The following is a 21,119-nucleotide window of genomic DNA, read 5'->3' as shown; positions in this document are numbered from 1 at the left end:
TTCTTGGGATGAAACTGTTTCTGAACTGCGAGGGCCGTACAGGGAAGGCTCTGAAGCATTTGCCGTATGAGAGCAGTTCAATAGACAGCATGGCTGAGGCAGTGTGTGCTTGATGCTGTATACCGATAATTCTCTTTCTCAGCGTCTGTAGATCTTTGATTCCCCACTCAGATACAGTGATATAAATACTCAGAGTGGTGCAGCTGAAAGAAGAAGGTGCAGTGAGAGTAACAACACTAAAGCAGCTATGGTATTTAGAATAGTTTGGCCATTCTGTGGACCATTACCTGTATATTGTTATAGGTTAATTACAATCCGATGCATTAAACTAATAAACAATATGCGGTTAATTTCAGTGTACTGTATTTATAAAGCTGCGACAGAGATGTGGATCTAAAAAAGAAAGAGAAACCACACTGGAACAGTAGCACTGTGTTGACGCTGGTGCCGCCAGTCTGCAAAACCGAGTGCAGAACTTGAGTATGCCAGGGTATGAGCTACCGTGGAAACGTGCGTGGCTTTACGCCAAGTTTAGGTTTTATACATTGTGATTTAATGTGGAAACGTTCATACGCAACATTTTTGTGCATATGCACTGTTTATAAATGAGGCCCTTGGTCATACTTATTATACTAACTACAGCATAAAGGCTAAAACTCTGCAGACTTCATAATTCTCTATTGTGTACAGCACACTCTAAATTGGGAATGAGAACCAAGTTTTAAAGCCTGTGATGTGATACCTGATTTAAATTTGAGGATATAGTGGATTAGGACAAATACATCAACATCTGGCCTGCTTCGCTCTGCTGCTGTATTCCAGCTGTTCATTTGTTCTCATTTCTCTGTTCAGCAATTTCCTTGAAGGTCTGAAGTCAATCTGTCGCTTCTGTTTCTCACTATTGCATTTACTGTTATAATCCATGCTTAAGCTGGGCTGTTCTAGCAAATAACCTGCCCCTCCCTCAAAGGCTTCTGTAGTGTCCTTTCTATAAAACCTCCATCCATTCATTATCAAAACCAAGCTCATTTATCTAGTTTTGGGTTGTGGAAAGAATATAAAGCTCTTCTGAATAGAGGCGTTACCAACCACTCTGACTGGTGGATAGCTAAAATCTTTAAAAAGTAGCTTCAATATCTTTAAAGTCAAAGTTATTTTTTTACAGTCATGACAAACATTAATTTGCCCTGTAAACTTGTGTTGTTAGCTGAAGCCTTATGTTTAAATTAAAGGCTCCACAGTGACTTGCAGCCACCAGAGCAAATGAGGAACAAAAGTTTAAAATGTTGCTGTTCCCAAGCATTGATTCTCATCTTTAAATATCATACATATTGGAAAAATCTGTAGTTTGAAATTCCTGCCTGTACTTTAAAATTCTGAGTAGTTGGATAAAGCATTGCAGTTGTAGCTACATAAAAGTCATAAAATCAAACTTGAGTTTCACCTTCATTTCCAAGAAACAGTGACATAACAATGAATACTCTGTGCTAAAATTGGGTTTTATAAAATCAGCGAGATTTGTATTTAAATAGATATTGCATTATGCTTTTAACCACCTATGTTCAGAAAACAAAAAAAAAGAACAAAAAATGCAATGTGGTTGTATTTTTGACTTCATCCAAAGTATGCCTACCTTAAATCATGTTATTTATTTTTCAGATCTGAGTTATTTCTTTGCAAACATGGTATGCTTTTGCTACGTAAAACTGTGTTCTGAAGTTAAGTGTTTTCTATAAATGAAAAAAAAAAACATAGACTGTCCTATTGTTTTATAATGGAAATCTTGGGGCACGTAGCACCACTGGAAAACAAAAGTTTAAAAGTTTATCAAATATGTCGATTTTTCAAGCTGAGAAAGTTATTGAGGACTTATTCGTGTCTTGAAATTATACACTTTTTTAGGACACTGCCTTCCCCAAAACGCTAGATGGCAGCTTCCCTGGGATCTGGCGGTGCCTAGGATTCCCGCAGGGCATCCTGGGACTTGGAGCTCAGTTATGCAGCCCTGTTAGGTGCTGTTTGTGCCTCCAGGGGGAGCTGCACAGGAACAGAAGGACTTGTGCCATATTTATAGCTTGGAACTACTCCCTGGTCACGAGGACGGGAGTCCCAAAGTACTTCTGAGCTGAAGAAAAATCCAATTCTCCATTTGACCCAGAAGTGCTAGCAAGTCACGTGAGTGGAAGAACAGAAGCACTTCTGGGTCAAGGACTATATAAAAGACTGGTGGAGACCCATTAAGTGAGCTGGAGTCAGGAGGATTGTGACAGAGCATGCTGGGAGGTGGAAGATAGATTATTGTGTTATTTATTGTATTGTCTGGTTTTTGTGCCTGGGGTGCTTTGGAGGCACTATAAAGGAAAAGAAGAATTAAAAAGATCTTATTGCTTTTACCCTGTGTCTACGTCTGGCTGTTGGGTTTCACAGGGAAACAGCGCCCCGAAGAGTCTGAGAACACATTGTAAAATAACTTGTACATTACGTTTTTGAGCAAAAAACACCAATATTATGTAATTCTGCCATTTTAAAAGAAGACCAGCTGTGTGTGCACTACCTCAGTGCTTGTCTTCCTTCACAACAACCTTTTACTGCCAGAGGCTTCACTTCATCACGAAAGACAAAACAATAGTAAATTCTCCTCTGTTGTCTCTCCGGTGTCTCATATGTCCATTATAAAATGCCATGACCGACTATATTTGTTAAAATGTATAGAAAAACCTTACTTTTAGAACACAACTTTGTGTGGCAAACACATACCATATGTATACTATGTTTGTTAAAAAATAACTTCAACTTTAAAGATACTGAACTTATCCTTTATCCTTTAAATGGGTCTGTGTTTCCCGGGACAAAGTGTTTATGAGTGTTATTCCATGTATAGTCTGTTAAATTTGCAATATCTGCAACTATTTTAATTAGGAAGCCCAATGCACCTGCTAAATAAACGATAAAGACTCAAAAATGAAAGCACTGTAAAATTGCCAGTAACTGATGAGACATGACCTCAAAAGAGCAACTAAAAATGGTTAAGGCTGCTGTTTTATTCCTCTTTCTAGCAATTCAATACCAAGTGGAATTGGTGTGAACTTGAAAGATGAGTGCTTACAGTTTGTTGTGCTGACGTGCTGATTTTGGAGTGGATTAGTTGTCAGTATAGATATCTGAGCACTGGCAAACTACAGCTGTTTTTTACGACGCAAGTTAAATAGATGAAAATCTTTCATGAGCAAAAAACTAAGGCTTGCAGGACATTTCTGTTGAAGGGCAAAGCTTCCCTTTTGCTTCCTCATGGCACTGCATGTGTTACAAATAGGACCATAGTTTAATAAAAGTTTAAAATCTTACAAAAACTGATTGTCAATGATTGATTGTCAGGGTTGCAAAACATCAGGGAAGTAGGCCTAGTCAATATCTATGTAGAAACTCCACATTCTCCTGTGGTTGGACTGGTTTTCTTCGGCTTCCTTTCAAATACTGTCCAATGTACACATGACAATACAACTACTAGTACTGTATCCTTAAGATGTGGGTGTAAATTTGCTAGTGAATGCTGGTATGTGAGTCAGTACGTCCTGGCCTCCTATCCAGTGCTGGTTCCTATCTTACTGTTGATGCCCAATAAGGAATTAAGCAATGTTCTTTTATAATAAACAATACTTAGTAAAATTCAGCTTTGATGACTTTCTACTGTATTATTTAAACTGGCAAATCAGTTTGGTAGATTTTCCCTTTCACTTTATGTATATCTTTCATCTTTTTGGCTCTCTTACCTTTGCTGTGACTTTAGTCTTTGCCGATTTCTTTAATTTCTATTATGCCCTATTTAGGTAAAGAAAGTAAATAACTAAGAAGCCCTGTTACATTTGGCCTTCTCAAGCTGTGCTTGTGCCCTGTTTTGGGTGGGATTGGCTCCAGCAGACCCCCGTGAACCTGTGTTAGGATATAGCGGGTTGGGTAATGACTGACTGATTGTTGGAGCCATTCTATGAAGTACCTTAAGTTTGAAAAGTCAAGTCAGCAAGCGCCACTCTTCATTTAAAATGGTCCCTTCATCGATTCATCCATCCATCCACTTTCTGAACTAGCCTATCCAAACCACATATGCAGGCAGCCAGTTCTTATCCCATCAGAAGTAACTCAAGAGATTGCCATGTGTATGAACACAAGCCCAATATACGAGGAATGAGGTTTAGTGCTCTACTGTAACCACTAGAAGGCACCAGAGGGCCCCAGAAAATGAATACTTGGATTTATAAGATAAAAACAGTTTTTAAATGTGAGGAACAAATCCAGTCCATCAGTTTTATATTATTTGCTGAATGCTTAGTTCCCATAATATCTCATCCTGACATAAGTTTAAAAGCTGTGAACTTCCCATGTCAGCTTACTTAAACACTGATTTATTCTAAACTCCCATCATCTTTTATTTTAAGCAGGGCTTCCTGGCCTCTGTCTTAAGTGACCTTATTTCCACCAGTGTCCTCAAATATGATATTTGCCATTTAAATTAAAGAAATGATAACCTTATCAGTGCCTTTTAGATTTTTGATGAACTTTACTAATTTTACATGCTACCTTGTTTTTTGAAGGCTAAAGACATTCACTTCTATTCACCTGTCATAGACTTATGCTCAAATCTAAGGGAGTGCTTGATTGCTCTTCTCTGCATGGTTGTGTACCTTGTATTAAAGGTCATACTAGGTACCTGGCCTTACATATGGACCTGAGGTGCAGTTTGCCTACAAGCTGCCACAGGACCTCGTAGTCTGGAAGCCTCAGTCTTTGTAATTCATTTTAGGGTTTAGAGCCTTAAAATTATTCTGAAATAGCCAGAAGCCTGCTAATAATAAGTAATATAATAATTCATTATAATAATCAATTACATTTATATAGTGCTTTCCAAACCCGCTGAAGGCACTTTACATCGACAGCAGAGGAGCCACTTTAAACCCCACCGTGTGGCATCCACCTGAATGATGCAGCAACAGCCATTCTTGTGTCAGTACCCTCACTTCACATTAGCTATTAAGTGGTGAAGGGATGTGAGAAATAGTTAGCCAATAAAGGGCAAGTGATGATTAAGGGTCACAATAAGCAGGCAATGGTGGGCAATTTAGCCAGGACTTTGGGAAACTCCCAACTCTTTTCAAAGGATGCCTAGTGATATTTTATGACCACAGGGAGACAGGACCTCAGTTTTATGTCTCATCTCAAAGATGGTGCCAGTTTTTACAGCACAGTGTCCCTGTCGCCACACTGGGACATTCGGATCCACATACAGATTGCGGGGTCTCACCAACATCCCCTCCAGCACCAACCCAAGCTTATTGTTGATAGCCTCCCATTCCAATTACTGGCTGGGCCCAAACATGCTTACGTTCAAGTGGATTACCTGTTCTGAAGTGCAGGTGACATGCTTGTAGAGTTACTTCATTGAAATTCATTTAAGAGAGAGCAGCAGTGACTTGAAATAAACAAAATAGTGTGTTCCAATGTCAAAAGATATGGTCAAAGTCAGGAGCTGCTTTGAGGTGGCTAGATAGCTGTTTAGATAAAAAATAAGATGAGCGAGTCAAAGTTCAGGGCTTTGTCTGTGTCTCCTTGAACGTTGCCAATGGACTTTATCATTGAAGCTGCACACTCAAGCTTTACAGTTTTTCTGCAGTCTCACATGAAGCAGTCCCTTTTTGCTCATAGCTGTTAGTAATTCTGAAGCTCTTAAACTTGTTTTGGCCAAACAATGTGGGTCAGAGTGCAATTCTTTGAATTGTAAGTGCTGTACTGTATGGACAGGCATCCCGACCAGGAGAGGGGAAGGTGCCTTACTCGGATGGGAGGTCCCAAGTGGATGGGCAGGCATCCCGGCCAAGAAATCGAATGGTGCCATAACCGAACAAGACCCCAGATGGATTGATAGGCATCCCAGACAAAGGAAAAGATTCCTCACCCAGACAGGAAGCCCTAGGCTGATGGACAGGCGTCCCGGACAGATAAATTTGGAGCATCTTCTCTGATTAAAGGGAAGGACTGTTGCTGAGGGCTGTTTATTCCCCCATTATGCTAAATGGCAGCAACCTGGGATATTGGTGCCCAGACGGAAATACTGGGAAATGTAATGCTGCCCTGCTGTGGTCCGTGGGTGCTGCAAAAAGTTCCACTCCTTGTTATTGGGAAATTCCACATCACCTGGAAGTATTTCAAACAGGCAAAGCCCTGGCACCAGAAGTACTCCCAGATTCTCAATAAAATGGACTGTGCTGCCTTGTCTAGATGAGTCGGAGCTGGAAGGTAAGAAGGCAACACTTGACTGGTAGAGAGAGTGTGGTAGAGTTTTGGCATCAGGAGAAAGAGAAGAAGCGACTTGTTTTGTCCTTGTGTTTGCAAGGTTTGTGATAAAACACCCTGTATTGGAACCCAGGACTGTCTTGTTGCTCACTGGTGCCCCTTAGCCTTCACAGAATCCTTTGTGGTTTTCAGTTTGACAGGGCTTGTGAGCTCATTATGTTAGTCATAATGATGTACAGACCACCTGCTTTTACCTCATAATAAATCCAACAAATCAGTTTCTTCTTTGTATGGCTTTTCACATCGACCTAAATCTAATTTGATGCCTCATGTACTTCTCCAAAACAGTGAAAACCCCTCTGGGGTTTAAAAACAAGAGGACAAACCTCTCCTTCTAATTCACTACTGCAGTGGCAGTCTGAGAGGGTGACTGACCACAGTTTACCATGACAAATACAAGGAATTGCCACCACGTAACATGGATCATAAAAGTGCAATGTATAGTGAAACAATGCCTGTTCATTTTCTTGTTTAGGAAATATTAAGAAAAAATTGTTGAAGTAGGGTACATGTCTCTAATTTTGTTCTTAAGAACTTTTTTCATCAAAAAATCAACCCTAATGCAGTAAACTGTTCTATTAAATTTATATATATATATATATATATATATATATATATATATATATATATATATATATATATATAAAATAAATTGATGACAGTTAGGCAGTGACAAATAATGATAAACAATGGCGTAATGAACAGGGCTTCATTGTCTCCTCCTTAAGGCTTCAATCAAATTGCCGAGCAGCAAGAACTTACTGCAGTAACATCAGCTTGTTCAATTTGATTTTGTTAACTTCATTTATGTTCCTGTACAGCTGAGATAATGAGCTGGCTACCTTCAATCCATCCTCCAACAAGTTCTATTCTTGTTATATTAAAATTATGCAGCTCTATAAATATAAGGCACAGGTTGGAAAGAGGTGCTGAACTCATGTTAACAAGACAGGCAAGATGCAGGAGAAAATTCAGAATAACATGAAAAATAATTTGCTTCACATTGGCTACATCAGTCTCAGAGTCTGCACCTTATAATTCAAAGTGAGATCATTAAATAGTAAAATAATCACTTTACATGTGTCTTTTTGATTATAAAGTTTACCCTGACAAGTGGGATGAGCGAGAGATCTCCCCATTCAAAAACAGGGGCACAAACAGACTCTTAGAGCAAAAGGGGCATGTGCTCAGGCACCCGTAGCCCTCCTGGTTCATGTGCTAGCAGTTCTTAGCAAAATATCAAGAAATAAATGTGCCATGTTTGTGTTGTCTGTTGCTTTATTAATGGCTTGCAATATATAATCAGCCTGACACCATGTGAAGACATGAACACGACATGCATCAGTTGAAGCTGACAGAGGTGCCTGTATCTCTGAATCAATAACATTAACCATCGGTTTATCACTCCCAAACTCCAATAAAATGCTTTTAGCACACCCCTGCAACCTCCTTAACGTTATGTTTAACCCTGGAAAATAGAGCAAAATATTCCAACAAAAAAAATTTTATGTGTAACAGAAGCATATAAATATTAAAACATTAAAATAAATACAGTAGGAAATGTATATCTAGTGCCCAGTGCTGTGTTGATGCACCAACTCACAATCTGATGATGCAGTTGGTATATTTGAAGCATGCTTCTTTGTGCACTTTTTAAAAATATTTTTTCTGTTGCTTACGCATCAGAGGGTTGAATGATTTGCAGGTGTGACGCACCCCTTGTGTTATTGTAGGCTACCACAAGGGCAAGGCCTAGTGACTTCCATGTCTCCCCTAAATGAACATTGATAGTTTCTGTATTATGAACAGTGCTTAGGTGCCTAACATTTTTTTTTATCCTTCTACTTCATTGCATTCATTTTGCTTTTTTTTTGCCATAAAATTACTTGAACCATGGTGAACCTTCACTGGACCAAAGTCACCAGCCATTTTCTTGTGGATCGGTCATACAGTGTCATATGTACATGTCATAACTACTTCACTCTTCATATCAATGTCTGAACACCAATTTAGATTGTCATCAATATTGCTTGATTCAACTAATGGTTCAAATTCAGTTTGTTCTAAAACTGTCTTTACTGCTTTTCATTTATATGCCACTAGCAAAATACCCGTGCTTCGCAGCAGCGAAGTACTGCCTTAAAATTTGTATTAAGAAGAAAAGTAAACCTTTTTAAACTGAGGGAAAATATACCAATAATTATTTGTTAAGGATCTCTTTGTATACCATGTTGTCAGTTCGGCCCTCCGGTTGTAATATGACCAAGCTGTGCGCTGAGCTTACTCTTGAGCATGCAACTTACAGTTGGCCATGTGAACAGTAATCTTGTTTCAAATCTCACAGCTTGGATTGCTGCTGTCATAATCGGTTTGAGTTTCATGGTTTGTTTCAATTACATTAGTATTTGCAGGACTTGTGTTGAAATGACATTCGGCATCTGTCACGCGTTGTAAGCATACAACCGGTTTCATCAATAATTTCGCATCCAGCTTTTGAGAGTTTAAACACTCATAAACATCAGTGTCCACTACTCAAATCGTCACCTGTGAATCTAAGATGTTTAAGAGGCATTGGCGGTTGTCCAAAGGTGTAAAATATTTGGCCATTTCGGTACACTTGAAAGCGATAACCGAACAATTCAGCGGCAACCATCAACTCACATGCAGATCCATAGGTGAAGGGCTTGAGCATTTCATTCTTACAGTGCTCCTGTGTAGTATAATTATCTCCTGTACCGTCATCAGTCCTCACTTTGAACCTGTCCCATTCATTCAATACATAAGACACAATGTTCCTCCGGATATCAAGAGTGAGCCTGATATGGCCGTGCAATATGTAACACAGAGAATGGAAAAGGCAGGCGTCAACTCCGGGCATGGAAACCACTCGGTAAATGACAGTTCTTCGATCGATGGTGATCACCTCGATAGACATGTTAATGGGGGTACGGTTGGAACGATAAAGGAATATCGTATATATGTACATAAGTAGGATTCAGTTAGCGTTGAGAACCCGCGTACCAAATATCTTGAAGATGGGCCCATAGGTAACAAAGACCGTTGGAAAGTTCAATATGGCGGCCGACAGTGGTGTCATACCACCGAAATAAGTACGTACATTGGTTTCGGTTAGCACAGGGAAGCCGCCTACCAAATTTCGTGAAGATGGAGCCATAAATAAGAAAGTTTAACATGATGGACGTTGCCGACCGTTATGACCGTTACGCATAGAATTTCTAAATGAAAGCTGCTTAACTCTTGTAAGTAAGCTGTAAGGAATGAGCCTGCCAAATTTCTGCCTTCTACCTACATGGGAAGTTAGAGAACTAGTGATGAGTGAGTGAGTCAGTGAGTCAGTGAGGGCTTTGCCTTTTATTAGTATAGATATGTTTTTTTTGTTGAAGGCTCTGCTTTCATGAATATCGAGGAGTTACCACAGTGACAAAACCCAAAGAAAATGTTTGTAGTATGATGTTATTTCATGAACAAGATGGCAGCAGAATACTGTCCCAAGCATTATTCAGGTATAATGGACCTTAACACATCAAAATCAGTTGCTTAACCATTTTTACGTAAAATTCCATGTGCAAGAGATGTTCAGTGTTAATGCCAAGGAGGCTAATACATCTGCATCAATGAAGCCTTTATTATGCTTAGATGCTTAATTCCTCTCTATGGTGCATTGAGGGAAGTATTCCTGCTGCTGGTTCTTGTTGTTTTGCTTTTTCTGTTGTGACTGTAGCTTCATTTCAAGCCTTGATTTTCCTGTGGCGTGCCTCAGACTGTGGTGGATATGGTTCTTTGAAAATACAATGCTCCTGAAAATCGTCCTCTGTAACATTGTACGCCTTATGGCTGTTTCACTGCAGATCAGATGGATTGGCCGATCATTTTGGAATGATGGCATTATAAAAGCATACTACAGTATTCATTCCATTTGTCATTGAAATCATGATTCTCTGTGTCAGCATTCATCTTGGAAAATTTGACTGAAACATTTCTTCCTAGCTAACTTGTTTTAATAGCCAGCATTAAGTGTAACTTCCTGGGTAATCAGTAAAAGATATGCAATTGAGTTAAACCAACATGGATTTTCATCTCAAGAAAATTAATTTTAAATGATGAAGATTGCTTATTTGGAATGTGTTATGCTTCATTTGGGATTTTTTCCTTGACTTGAAGATATTCTTTGTTTGTTATCTGTTTTCTTGTGTTTCAGATATTATTTTTCACATTTTGTTATTTCATATTTCTTGTTTCATCTTTCTCATGTTTATGTCATATTGTGATTTTTATCGATACTGTGCTGTTTATTAATATTACTGTTATGTCTTATGTTAAGAATATATCTGTTTTTTTTTTGTTATCTGCCCTGCCTACTGTATGTGGAGTTTAAGGATGCAGGGCCACCAAATTAGGCAGGTTGGGTACTGAGAAGTACGTTTGATGAAGCTGAAGATGGATTAACTGCCTCAGCTTTGCATCATTGTTTTTGATACCTGTTTGTGTTCTTGCTCCTTTTGTTATTTAGATTTACAAGATTCAACCCTTTGCTTCAATTTAAGGCACTGTTTTTTTGGTTTCTGTGTTTGGAATTATTTGCTATAGTTAAAACATTTTTTTGCATTCCCCTTTTGGATCTGTTTATTAAAGATTCATTCATAAGAAACTTTATTTTTGTAGTGCTTTGGAACCAGAGGTTTCACAGTGTCTCCCTCAGCCTTATTAGGGACATTTTGGGGAACTTTTTTGGTGAATGTTGCAGGCCTAAAGAATACCTTTTATGTTGGGGACAGGATGCCTGGTGTGAAGCTTATCCTTTGGTCCCATCCCTGAAATAAGGATAGGTCAGGCTTTTTGTGTGTTTTTTGATGTCTGCTCTTGTTTTTGCACTTCATTTTGGTAGGAATCATAACAGGATGATACTAATACCAGACTGAATTCAGTGCAGCATGTACTTGATGATTCCTTGCCTTGCACAGATATAAATTTGAAAGGTTTGAACTGAATTAATGTACACTATTTGTGATGTGAAATGGGTGAGTGATTGGATAAGATTGTCCAGGAGCGAATGAGAAAGAGTGTCTGTTAAAGTGTGGGAAGGGGGTCTTTGCTGTGATGGGGTCTGGCCCAAACAGTATTTCCTTTGTGTGAACTTCACCTCTAGTTGAAGGGTGTTTGATGAGCTCTACTCCAAAGTATTATGCAATCAAATGAATCTCTTTTTATTATTAATATCCAATTCTAAATACATCCTATAGACAAGGATAGTACAGATAGATTCTCAAACAAGTTCTACTCTGGGAACAGTGACATATTTACAGGGGAAAAAAGATTTATAGTAAGATATTGTTACAAATGATTTGTATCACATTTGTAGTGAAATTTTAAGAAAGAGGGAGAGAGAAAATTTTTCAACAGCAAGGTGAGGAAGAAAGTGACCAGAAGATAATAATTCCTTTGCATTTAGGCAGCTAACAAAGATATTGTCAAAGTAAAAGTCAGATGAGGGGAAGTCAAAATGATGATCATCAAAACCTGAAAAAGCAAACTCTCTTCAAAAAACAAAGGCAGAAATCAAAACAAAAGATTTCTAAATTGCAAAAAGTTGCTAAGAGCTAACTTTGTTTTTACATGAAAAAAAAATCACAAAACTAGGACAGTAATCTACTGTGAATCACTTTAAATACTTGTGTCATGGTGATGATCCAATCACATGCTCAGCAATGCCACACTCAAAATGATAATGGTTAAAGTGCAAACAAAGGTACAATATAGTGACTTTAAGTCATCACTGCAATATCATTAATATTTAAAACACAGAAAACAAAAGTTACACATGTAAATTTGTACAGAAGGCCACATATGTTGTAAAAGTCATTGTCCTTACAATATACAGTATGTGAAAATGTATGTACTGGGAATAGTTTTTAACACTGGTGTTATAAAAAAAATACATGTTCCTATACTTTCTGTTCATTTTTTGACAAAAAGAATTAATTTCATGACTTGTGGTTGCTGTATGCCTTCTTTTAGATGAGATTATAGCATTGGCCTGACACCCAAACATTTGCTATAAAATTTTAAAATATGATATGCTGTGCTATTTAATGGATTCCTCCCATATTTCAAAGACATGTGCTTTGAGATGATAAATTCCGTGACAGTGTGTGTGTATGTGTGCACGTGCAAATGTGCCCCATGATGGACTGCTGCCTCATTTGGGGATGCTTCCTGTCTTTTGACTGATATGGCTGAGGTAGGATGTGGTTCTGATTTGCCGAAAATGGAAATGTTTATGCACTTTCCTTGTCTGGCTCTCCAGAGATGAAGATAAAAATGAAGCATTTACTGTAAATCGCCAAGAAAACATTATATTGTATATTTGAAGCGGACAACAAATATTTTGTATAAGAGATACGTCTTGAGATGGAAGATCGCAGAGTAAGAACCACTAGCTGTAAGTATTGGTGAAAGTCTAAATCAGTGCTGTGGCTCAATGTTAAAAAGTCCAGTCTTAATTCTGGCTGCATGTAGCCTTGATGTGCTAATTTATTCATTTATATGAGAACATACTACATAAAAACATAAAGTAGGGTGGGCCATTAAAGGGGTAATTCCCATACAGTCATCTGCTTCTGACCATTACTGCCAATCAGTCTACACAACCAACCTAATGGTACTGACTGCCTGTACCAATTAATGGCAATCACCTTATTGTTATTAGTTCTTTCTGAAGCATGCGTGTACTTGATATGCATTTATTTATTTTTAATGTAACCATTTTGCTTTGCGCCCTCCCCCACCATAACCTATCGTCTATGTGGGTGTAGCTTTAGATTTGTCAATTTGAATCTGCGGTTTAAAACGGATCTTGACGTTTTAGGGTCCCCTGATACCAAAAACATTGTTATCTTGATGATGGGAGTGTGTCCATCTGTGTGTATGTGTGTCTGTCTGTCTGCCTGTGTGTCACAGTTTCTTGAGGGTGGTCTAGAGCAGGGGTGGGCAATGTCTGTCCTGGAGAGCCACAGTGGCTACAGGTTTTCATTCCAACCCAATTGCTTAATTAGAAACCAATCCTTTCCAGTCTCAGGCCTTGTTAAATTTTATCGCTTGTTAGTTTGCAATGTAAGGTTCTTATATCATAGATTTTTTTCCTTTCCAATGATATCATTAAAATGATTTTAAGCCTAAAACGGATAATTTTCAGTCTGTCACATTTTCTATTACGTGTTTTAATGAATCAGACAGTGCATGATGAACACACAGAGATCTAAATCGAAATAAGCTATATAGTGAACTGCTGACTGCTTTGTCATTTACATCTTATTGCTAATAAGGATCCATTAAAACAGTGAATGCAGCTGTTTAAGACTGAAATAAGCAATAAAATGAAGCATTAAAATGTCACTTAAGCAGTAATTGACTTCTCATTAAGAAACAGGCTTGGAACAAAAACCTGCAGCCACTGCGGCTCTCCAGGACTGATATTGCCCACCCCTGGTGTAGAGCTAAAATGGCTGGATGGAAAAATGGCAAACTTGAAACTTAATCCTGTTATGAGATGTTGATGTTCTCATTAGTTTTTGAACCAAATCATTCAAGAGATAAAAGCACTCTAGAGGAACCCTCAAATACCATAATTCTGCAATTAATTATGAATTCTTCTATTCAATTGCAATTGTAATAACCTATTTTATGATCAGAAAGATCGGCATCAGAGCAGTAAATAATTACTGAAATGTTATGGAATTTTTTCGGGTGAATTGGTTCCTAGGGTGCAATGCCTAATGACGCTCCCATCCAAATTTTTTGTTTTTGTTGACAATTCTTTGTTTAGTGATTTGTGTCTACTTTGTTGTTTTTTTATGTTTCTGTACCAGTGGGGTTAGCAAGAAATATGTTTCATTGTTCTCAAACCTGTAATGACACTAAACTGAATTGAAATGAAGTACCAACATATGGCTTCACGTTGAACCAGTGATTTGGTGGAATTTTCAAAGTGACAACATTTTTGATTGAGAAAATCAATCAGATCATGACTTTAGTTAAAGAGAGTGGAAAGAATTTTTCAGACTTCATTTCTGAGTCCCACATAAATACTTGATTTTAATTATTGTGGGGGGTTGTCATTTATATGAAACCTTTGGCAGACTACAAAAGTGGAGAGCATCATCCTCATAATCTGAAAGAACAAAGCATGAAAAATGCTGCAGCATAGGCTGAAATGGATCACTCAAGTTTAATAACACTTGTCATGCCTCTTATGGTGGAGACTGTAAACAGGTCATTTCAGGAAGATGCAGTCTACACTTTTCTGAAATGCTTCATTGCTCCGTAGACTTAATTTGAGGTGTGCTACATGTTCACTCATCCATTTGCAGAGAACATGGTGAAGGATAATTAATCTGGCTATATCCTATTTCTCCACTGCTAATAACTTTATTGTGCAAGCTCCTTCTAGCATTCATCCATTGATACTTGCACACATCCAGTGATAGGTGTAATGAGTGGTTTCTGCATTGCAGTATGAATATGTCGCCCTGCTCCAGAGAGTTCTTAGTGGATCATTCTTGATGTATCAGATTGACTGTAGCAGTCATTTATTTGAAGTTGCTTGCCCACTTAGACTTCCACCTTCAACTGATGTAAAGGTGTCACGATCCAGAAGTAAACAACACCACTCGCAGTGGCTCCTTGGTGATGATGTACTTCCTTTTGAGCATCGTGTAAACTTAACATTAGATTCTGTCACTTAAGAAACAAGCATGTTGTACTGTCCATTTTGTTTTTTCTGTCCACCCTGGCCATCGGACCTTACTCTTATTCTATGTTAATTAATGTTGACTTATGTTTATCTTTTATTGTGTCTTCTATTTTTCTATTCATTTTGTAAAGCACTTTGAGCTACATTTTTTTGTATGAATATGTGCTATATAAATAAATGTTGATTGATTGATTGATAGATAGCATTTTTATCCTTTTGATACTGTATGTGTTCACTAGTTTTTATAATACAGCTTTGTTGGCTTTTTAATTACTTCTGCTAATTGATTAGATGATTAGAAAGTTGTGTCAACATAAACCCTAAATCCTTATCACAGGCTGCTTTTTGTAGTTCTTTGCATTGTGTGAAATACTGCTTGGCCAACGGATGCTCTAGTCTTGGCTACAGAAGGAAATCTTACTCTATTATTCTGAAATATTCAATAAAGTAGCTATATAATATGCTATCAGTTAGGATATGCATATCTTGAGTAGACAAATCACCTCCCAAGTGGACACACAATCTGGGAACAATAGCCATGCTTACTCGTACTTCTAGCTAGATATACACACTTATATGCTATGTATAAAGCTAAAGTGGCTGTTTCTTCATGCAGAATCAGGTACAGTAATTCTGTACTATGAACCAGTTTGCTGCCCTGCCACAGACCAGCGCCGCAGCTCTAGTTGCTTAAGAGCACAGAATGCAGAAGCAGGTCATCTGAAGGGGATAGCAGTGTCAGTATCATAATATCAGCTGTTTCCATCACTTTCTATCATCTACCACAACACTCTTCAGCATCACTGAGAAAACAGATGCATGAGACTCATTTTTGTATTTTTCTTTAAAAGCCTCTACCCTTTTTCTTGATTCTTATCAAAACTGTTCTGTTTCCTGCCGGACAGACTGTTGCCACACATGCATCTAACCCTGTCCTGCTTGTTAAAAGCTGTCTGCCAGATGCTGTAATATATTCTAGGAAAACACATTAATGGGCACTGAGTGATTTTTTTAACACCATAACAACAGTTCAAAATTTATTTTCAGAGTCACTCAAGTTGATTTTCAGGTTTTAGGGGTCCAGAGGATTAATGTCTAAGACACTCTAGGACCTCTCTATTGTTCGTCTTGGCATAGTGTTTCCTGTCTTGTGTTTATATTTAATGTTGCTTTTGGTTTTTCACATTTTAAAGGTGCATGTTCAATTTCTAAGATTGACCAGGTATTTTTGGATTATTAGATGCCACCTCAATAACATAAACCTAAGTTGAATTTAAATGTACTTGCATGTTGCTTCTTTAATTCTGGTGACCCCTCGTAATAAGAAGTGCAGGCTGGTTAGCGTAACCACAACACCTACTGACTGCTGTTGCTATTGTGGAATGGTGTACCTCCTTCATAACCACCTGTGGGATCAAGCATGTTCAAAAATGGATGGATGGATCATTGGATGTACTTCACTTTCTTCCACATCCCATTTACCATCATACATCACCTAGCTGCCTGTGAGAACAGTGCTAAATGGGACATATCCTTCTGTTCCAGACAAGTAGAAATCCCTTGTGCAAAATTCATCGAAAGATGCTCTTGAAGCTTTCTAAGTCTTGTGTCTGTATTTTTTATAAGATGTTACAGTACACACTCTCGAAAAGAGCGCCTGCTCATCACGTGGGGCTCCATATGAGCACCATTGGGCTTATGTACTTGTTAAAAGCAGAAAAGCACTTCATGTTAGAAATATCCCTGTAAATATGTAAATGCTCAGTGAATAGGAATTAATGGCAAAAGCATGTTTGTAATTTGAGCACCTGGGGAGATGCTCACCATCATCTCCCAGTCGGCCAGGTAGTGCTGAGTCAGACTGATGAGAATGGTAACAGCGTGGGAGAATAAGCAGGAGTTCTGTGTAGTGAATTAAGTTTGAATGTGAGCAGTTACAAGGTGCCCTTGATAGCTTTATTTTAAAACGTAGGGGTGGGTCACATAAAAGCAGAGATGTTGTGTATTTGTGAAATTCAATAAAAATAAACAGGCGTCTTCTTTTACTGGGAATTATTTACCTTGTGTCTACAAGTGTCTTAAAAAGTAGAAAGGAGTACTCTGCATTGTGGAGGTTAATAGAATGTAAACATTATATGCGCAATGACGGGGAAACATGGTGGCACATACTGTAGGATCAACATGTGTTATTTTAGAATAAATTGGACACAATATTTCAGGGGATTTTCTTCACTGCGCCAGTTTTTAGTGATAGGTTTGAAAGGACACAGAACAGTTTTATAGTCATTAATCCTGCTGCCACATGAATTCAATGTCTTTAAATCTCATGCACATGCACCTTCTGGTGGAGTTTGCGTGTCCTCTCCATTTATGCATGGGGTTTTTATCCTGACACTCTGGTTTTCCTGTCAGATTCCCTAAGACATGAGAGGCTAATTGTTGATGCTAAATTAGACCTTTGTGAGTGTGATTGGGCCCTATAGTGGACTGCTGTTCCATCTTCGGTTGGCTGCTGGTTTGCATCTGCTGCTGCCAGTATAGGCTTTTGTTTTCTGCAACCTGAACTGAATTATGCACAGTTGAGAGTGTTCTGTTTTGTTACTTTATCTTCATTCAAGTCCACTGAACAACTGAATTCAATGCTGAAATTATCATAGTAGAATTATTTGAAAACCCCCTTATAATAATACCTGGTCAAGTCAATAATCTTAATATGCAAAGCAGCCTAAACTAATACTAAAAATCTACTTTTACCAATGCAGCTGGGAGTTGTACTGTATTCAGTAAGTCCGTTATTATTTTACACAATTTTCTGTTACAACGGAGCAATAAAGTTTAGAGTTTTTCTATAGTAAATTTGTTATATTTACTGTTATTTTGATGGTCTCATTTTGTCACCATTTAGTAAGATTATTTTTTTCATGTGCTGCACCATTTTGAGTGTTTGTGTACCCATTTTCATCTGTTTGTATTTCTAAATCTTATGGTCTCCCATTTTGTGTGACTGGTCACTATTATTCTGCTTTGTTGCTAGACACATTACACATGTGACATACAGCCCATGAAGTCTTAGTGGTTGTTTTGTAAATGTTGGCTGTGCATATTAAACAGTGTTTAAACATTATATTGGTAAAAAAAAAATAACAAAAAAAAAAAACCTGTGGTGTTAGAGGAAAACCAATTATAGTCAAATCCAGCTTTTGACTAGAGTGTAGTTTTCTCATGAGAAATCTAGCTGCCAATCTTGGACTTTGGTCTACAGACCTCCACTATGTCTGACAAGCCAGAAAAGAAAACTATATATATATATATACGTGACAGAAGTGAAAGGGTCTGGAGAAGACATGGAGAACATTATGCTGCCTGTAACATCATTCAGCATGAGCAGTTTGGTGGTGGGTTAATGATTGTCTGGGGAGGCATATCCATGGAGGGTCACACAGACCGCTACAGGCTTGACAAAGGCACCTTGGCTGCCATTAGGTATCAGGATGAAATCCTTGGACCCATTGTCAGACCCTATGCTGGTACAGTGGCTCCTAGTGCACGACAATTCCTGGCCTCATGTGGTGAGAGTATGCAGGCAGTTCCTTGAGGATGAAGGAATTGACACCATTGACTGGCAACCACACTTTCCTGACCTAAATCCAATAGAACACCTCTGGGACATTATGTTTTGGTCCATCCAATGCCACCAGGTTGCACCTCAGACTGTCCAGGAGCTCAGTGATGCCCTGGTCCAGATCTGGGAGGAGATCCCCCACAACACCATCTGTCATCTCATTAGAAGCATGCACCGATGTTGTCAGGCATGTATACAAAAACACAGAGGCCATACAAAGTGCTGCGTACAATTTTGAGTTGCTGCAATTAAATTTTGGCAAAATGGACTAGCCTGCCACATAATTTTTTCACTCTGATTTTTGGGGCGTCTTTGAATTCAGGGCTCTGTAGGTTGATCATTTTCATTTCCATGAAACGATGTGGCATCCTTTCGTTCCTAACACATTACCCAGTCTATATCAGTATAGATATTCAGGAGGATTTCTTTTTCCCATTTAGATCTGATGTGTTTTCAAAGTGTTCCTTTAATTTTTGAGCAGTTTATATATATATATATATATATATATATATATATATATATATACTAGTAAAATACCCGCTTTGCAGCGGAGAAGTAGTGTGTTAAAGAAGCAATGAAAAGAAAAGGAAACATTTTGAAAATAACGTAACCTGATTGTCAATGTAATTGTTTTGTCACTGTTGTGAGTGATGAGTGTTGTTGTCATATATATATATATTTACACACACACACATAAACATATATATATATATACATATCTATACATATACACATATATACATACATATATATCTACATATATACACACACATATATACACACATATACATACATACACACACATATATACACACAAATACATATATATATATATATATATACATACATACACACACACATATATAAACATATATATACATATACATACATATCTACATATATACACACACAGCTATTTCAGATCAGTGCAATACGCTGTTTGTTAAAACGGTTGACTCCGCTCTTACGCAATAACAAATCAAATCATTCAGTTGTCTTTGCTCATATGTCATTTTAGAGCTGGACGCCTGGCATCTTTTTTGTCCACAGGTTCGTTTCTGTTTGCTGTGAGGTTCTGTGTTGTGGAGATTCTCAGGATGGATTGCAGGTGCTCATCAGTGAGGCGACTCCTGTGTGCTGTTTTGTTAGTCTTTATCACTGAGAAGAGCTTCTCACACAGATATGTGCTACCAAACATGCACAAGGTTCGAGCCGCATGTAGACGGACTTTTTGTTCATCAAAGTCACCAAAGCGCCGTGTAAACTCAGCGCAGTGCGCCAGTTTATCAGCAAAGTGCGATTTGGGAACACCGTAGTGACGACTTGGTTTAACAGTACTTGGCAACAGGGAAAGTGGGGCAAGGTGAACTGGTGCATTTGTGTCTCCCATAAAAGCAGCTTCACTTGAAATCACTTTGTGATTGTGCACGGTTAAAACGTCCGCTGAAGTGTCAGATTCTTATTTAATTATGCTGTTTTCTGTATCTTCTGAATTGCATTCAGGTTACCCTGATGCAAGGCAGCTGAAGCGCTGCATTATGGGATCTGTAGTTTATTGTGTTACCAGCGCTTCATATACCCGGCTTTAATAACAATAATACAGTATATAAAATGATCTCGGGCGGATATAATTACACGCCGGGCGGATGTGGCCCGCGCCCTTGAGTTTGACACATATGGACTAAATAGAACTTGAAAAGATATGTTTTTCAAATGTGATCGCGCAATTCAGATAGAGTTGACGCGCACTACAGCCTGCATGCCTCAATAAGTCATCCTCGCCTCGCTCTTACTTTTTACCGCTCATCTAATGAATACACTGAGTATGGCTTTACCAAAACAATCATTGATGGCTAATAAAGTATCCATTATTCGAGATGTAGAGCGGGATATATATATATACATATATATATATACCCGCGTATCGCAGTGGAGAAGTAGTGTGTTAAAAAAGCTAGAAAAAGAAAAGGGAACATTTTAAAAATAACGTAACATGACTGTCAATATACAGTATTTGTTCTGTGAGTGTTGCTGTCATCAAGGATTTGATTATCATTATTTCTTTCAATCAGGTTCGTATTTGTAGGATGTTTTGTGTTCAAGTTACATTCCGTGTTTGTCAATCGTTGTAAAGATGACAGGTTTCATTCATCGATTCGTTTCTTACTGCATCAATAAACAGCTCGTCTTCTTCTTTATCTGAGACCTGACACACTGCATGCACGGTTTTTTACACTGTCTTCCTTTAGTGGGACATTGACTTTTTCCACCGTGTGCTTTGTTTCCGCAGTAGCTGGATTTATGAATATGCTTATCAGACGCTTCATATTTTTTGCTGCCTTTTCAATTGTGTAATTCGGTTTTGTTCAGCGCTTTTGGAAC

General features: G+C 38.2%; 1 protein-coding gene across 9 annotated transcripts in view; it reads left to right on the top strand.

Annotated features, from left to right (window-relative positions):
- cracdla (cracd like a) overlaps positions 1 to 21,119 on the top strand; it is a 163,704-nt gene that overhangs the window by 57,303 nt on the left and 85,282 nt on the right. Inside the window, exon 1 of one of the 9 annotated variants that reach the window (XM_039743919.1) lies at positions 12,713 to 12,805. The exons of the other annotated variants lie outside the window; for them this stretch is intronic. The gene's annotated coding sequence lies outside the window, so the exon portion shown is untranslated. Of the gene's footprint in view, positions 1 to 12,712; positions 12,806 to 21,119 lie in introns of those variants that run through there. 9 annotated transcript variants of the gene reach the window in all.

Source organism: Polypterus senegalus, chromosome 2 (genome assembly GCF_016835505.1).
Source record: "Polypterus senegalus isolate Bchr_013 chromosome 2, ASM1683550v1, whole genome shotgun sequence".
NCBI lineage: Eukaryota > Metazoa > Chordata > Cladistia > Polypteriformes > Polypteridae > Polypterus > Polypterus senegalus.
Note: the sequence above shows the minus strand (reverse complement) of the source record. Positions and strands in the feature narration are given on the sequence as shown.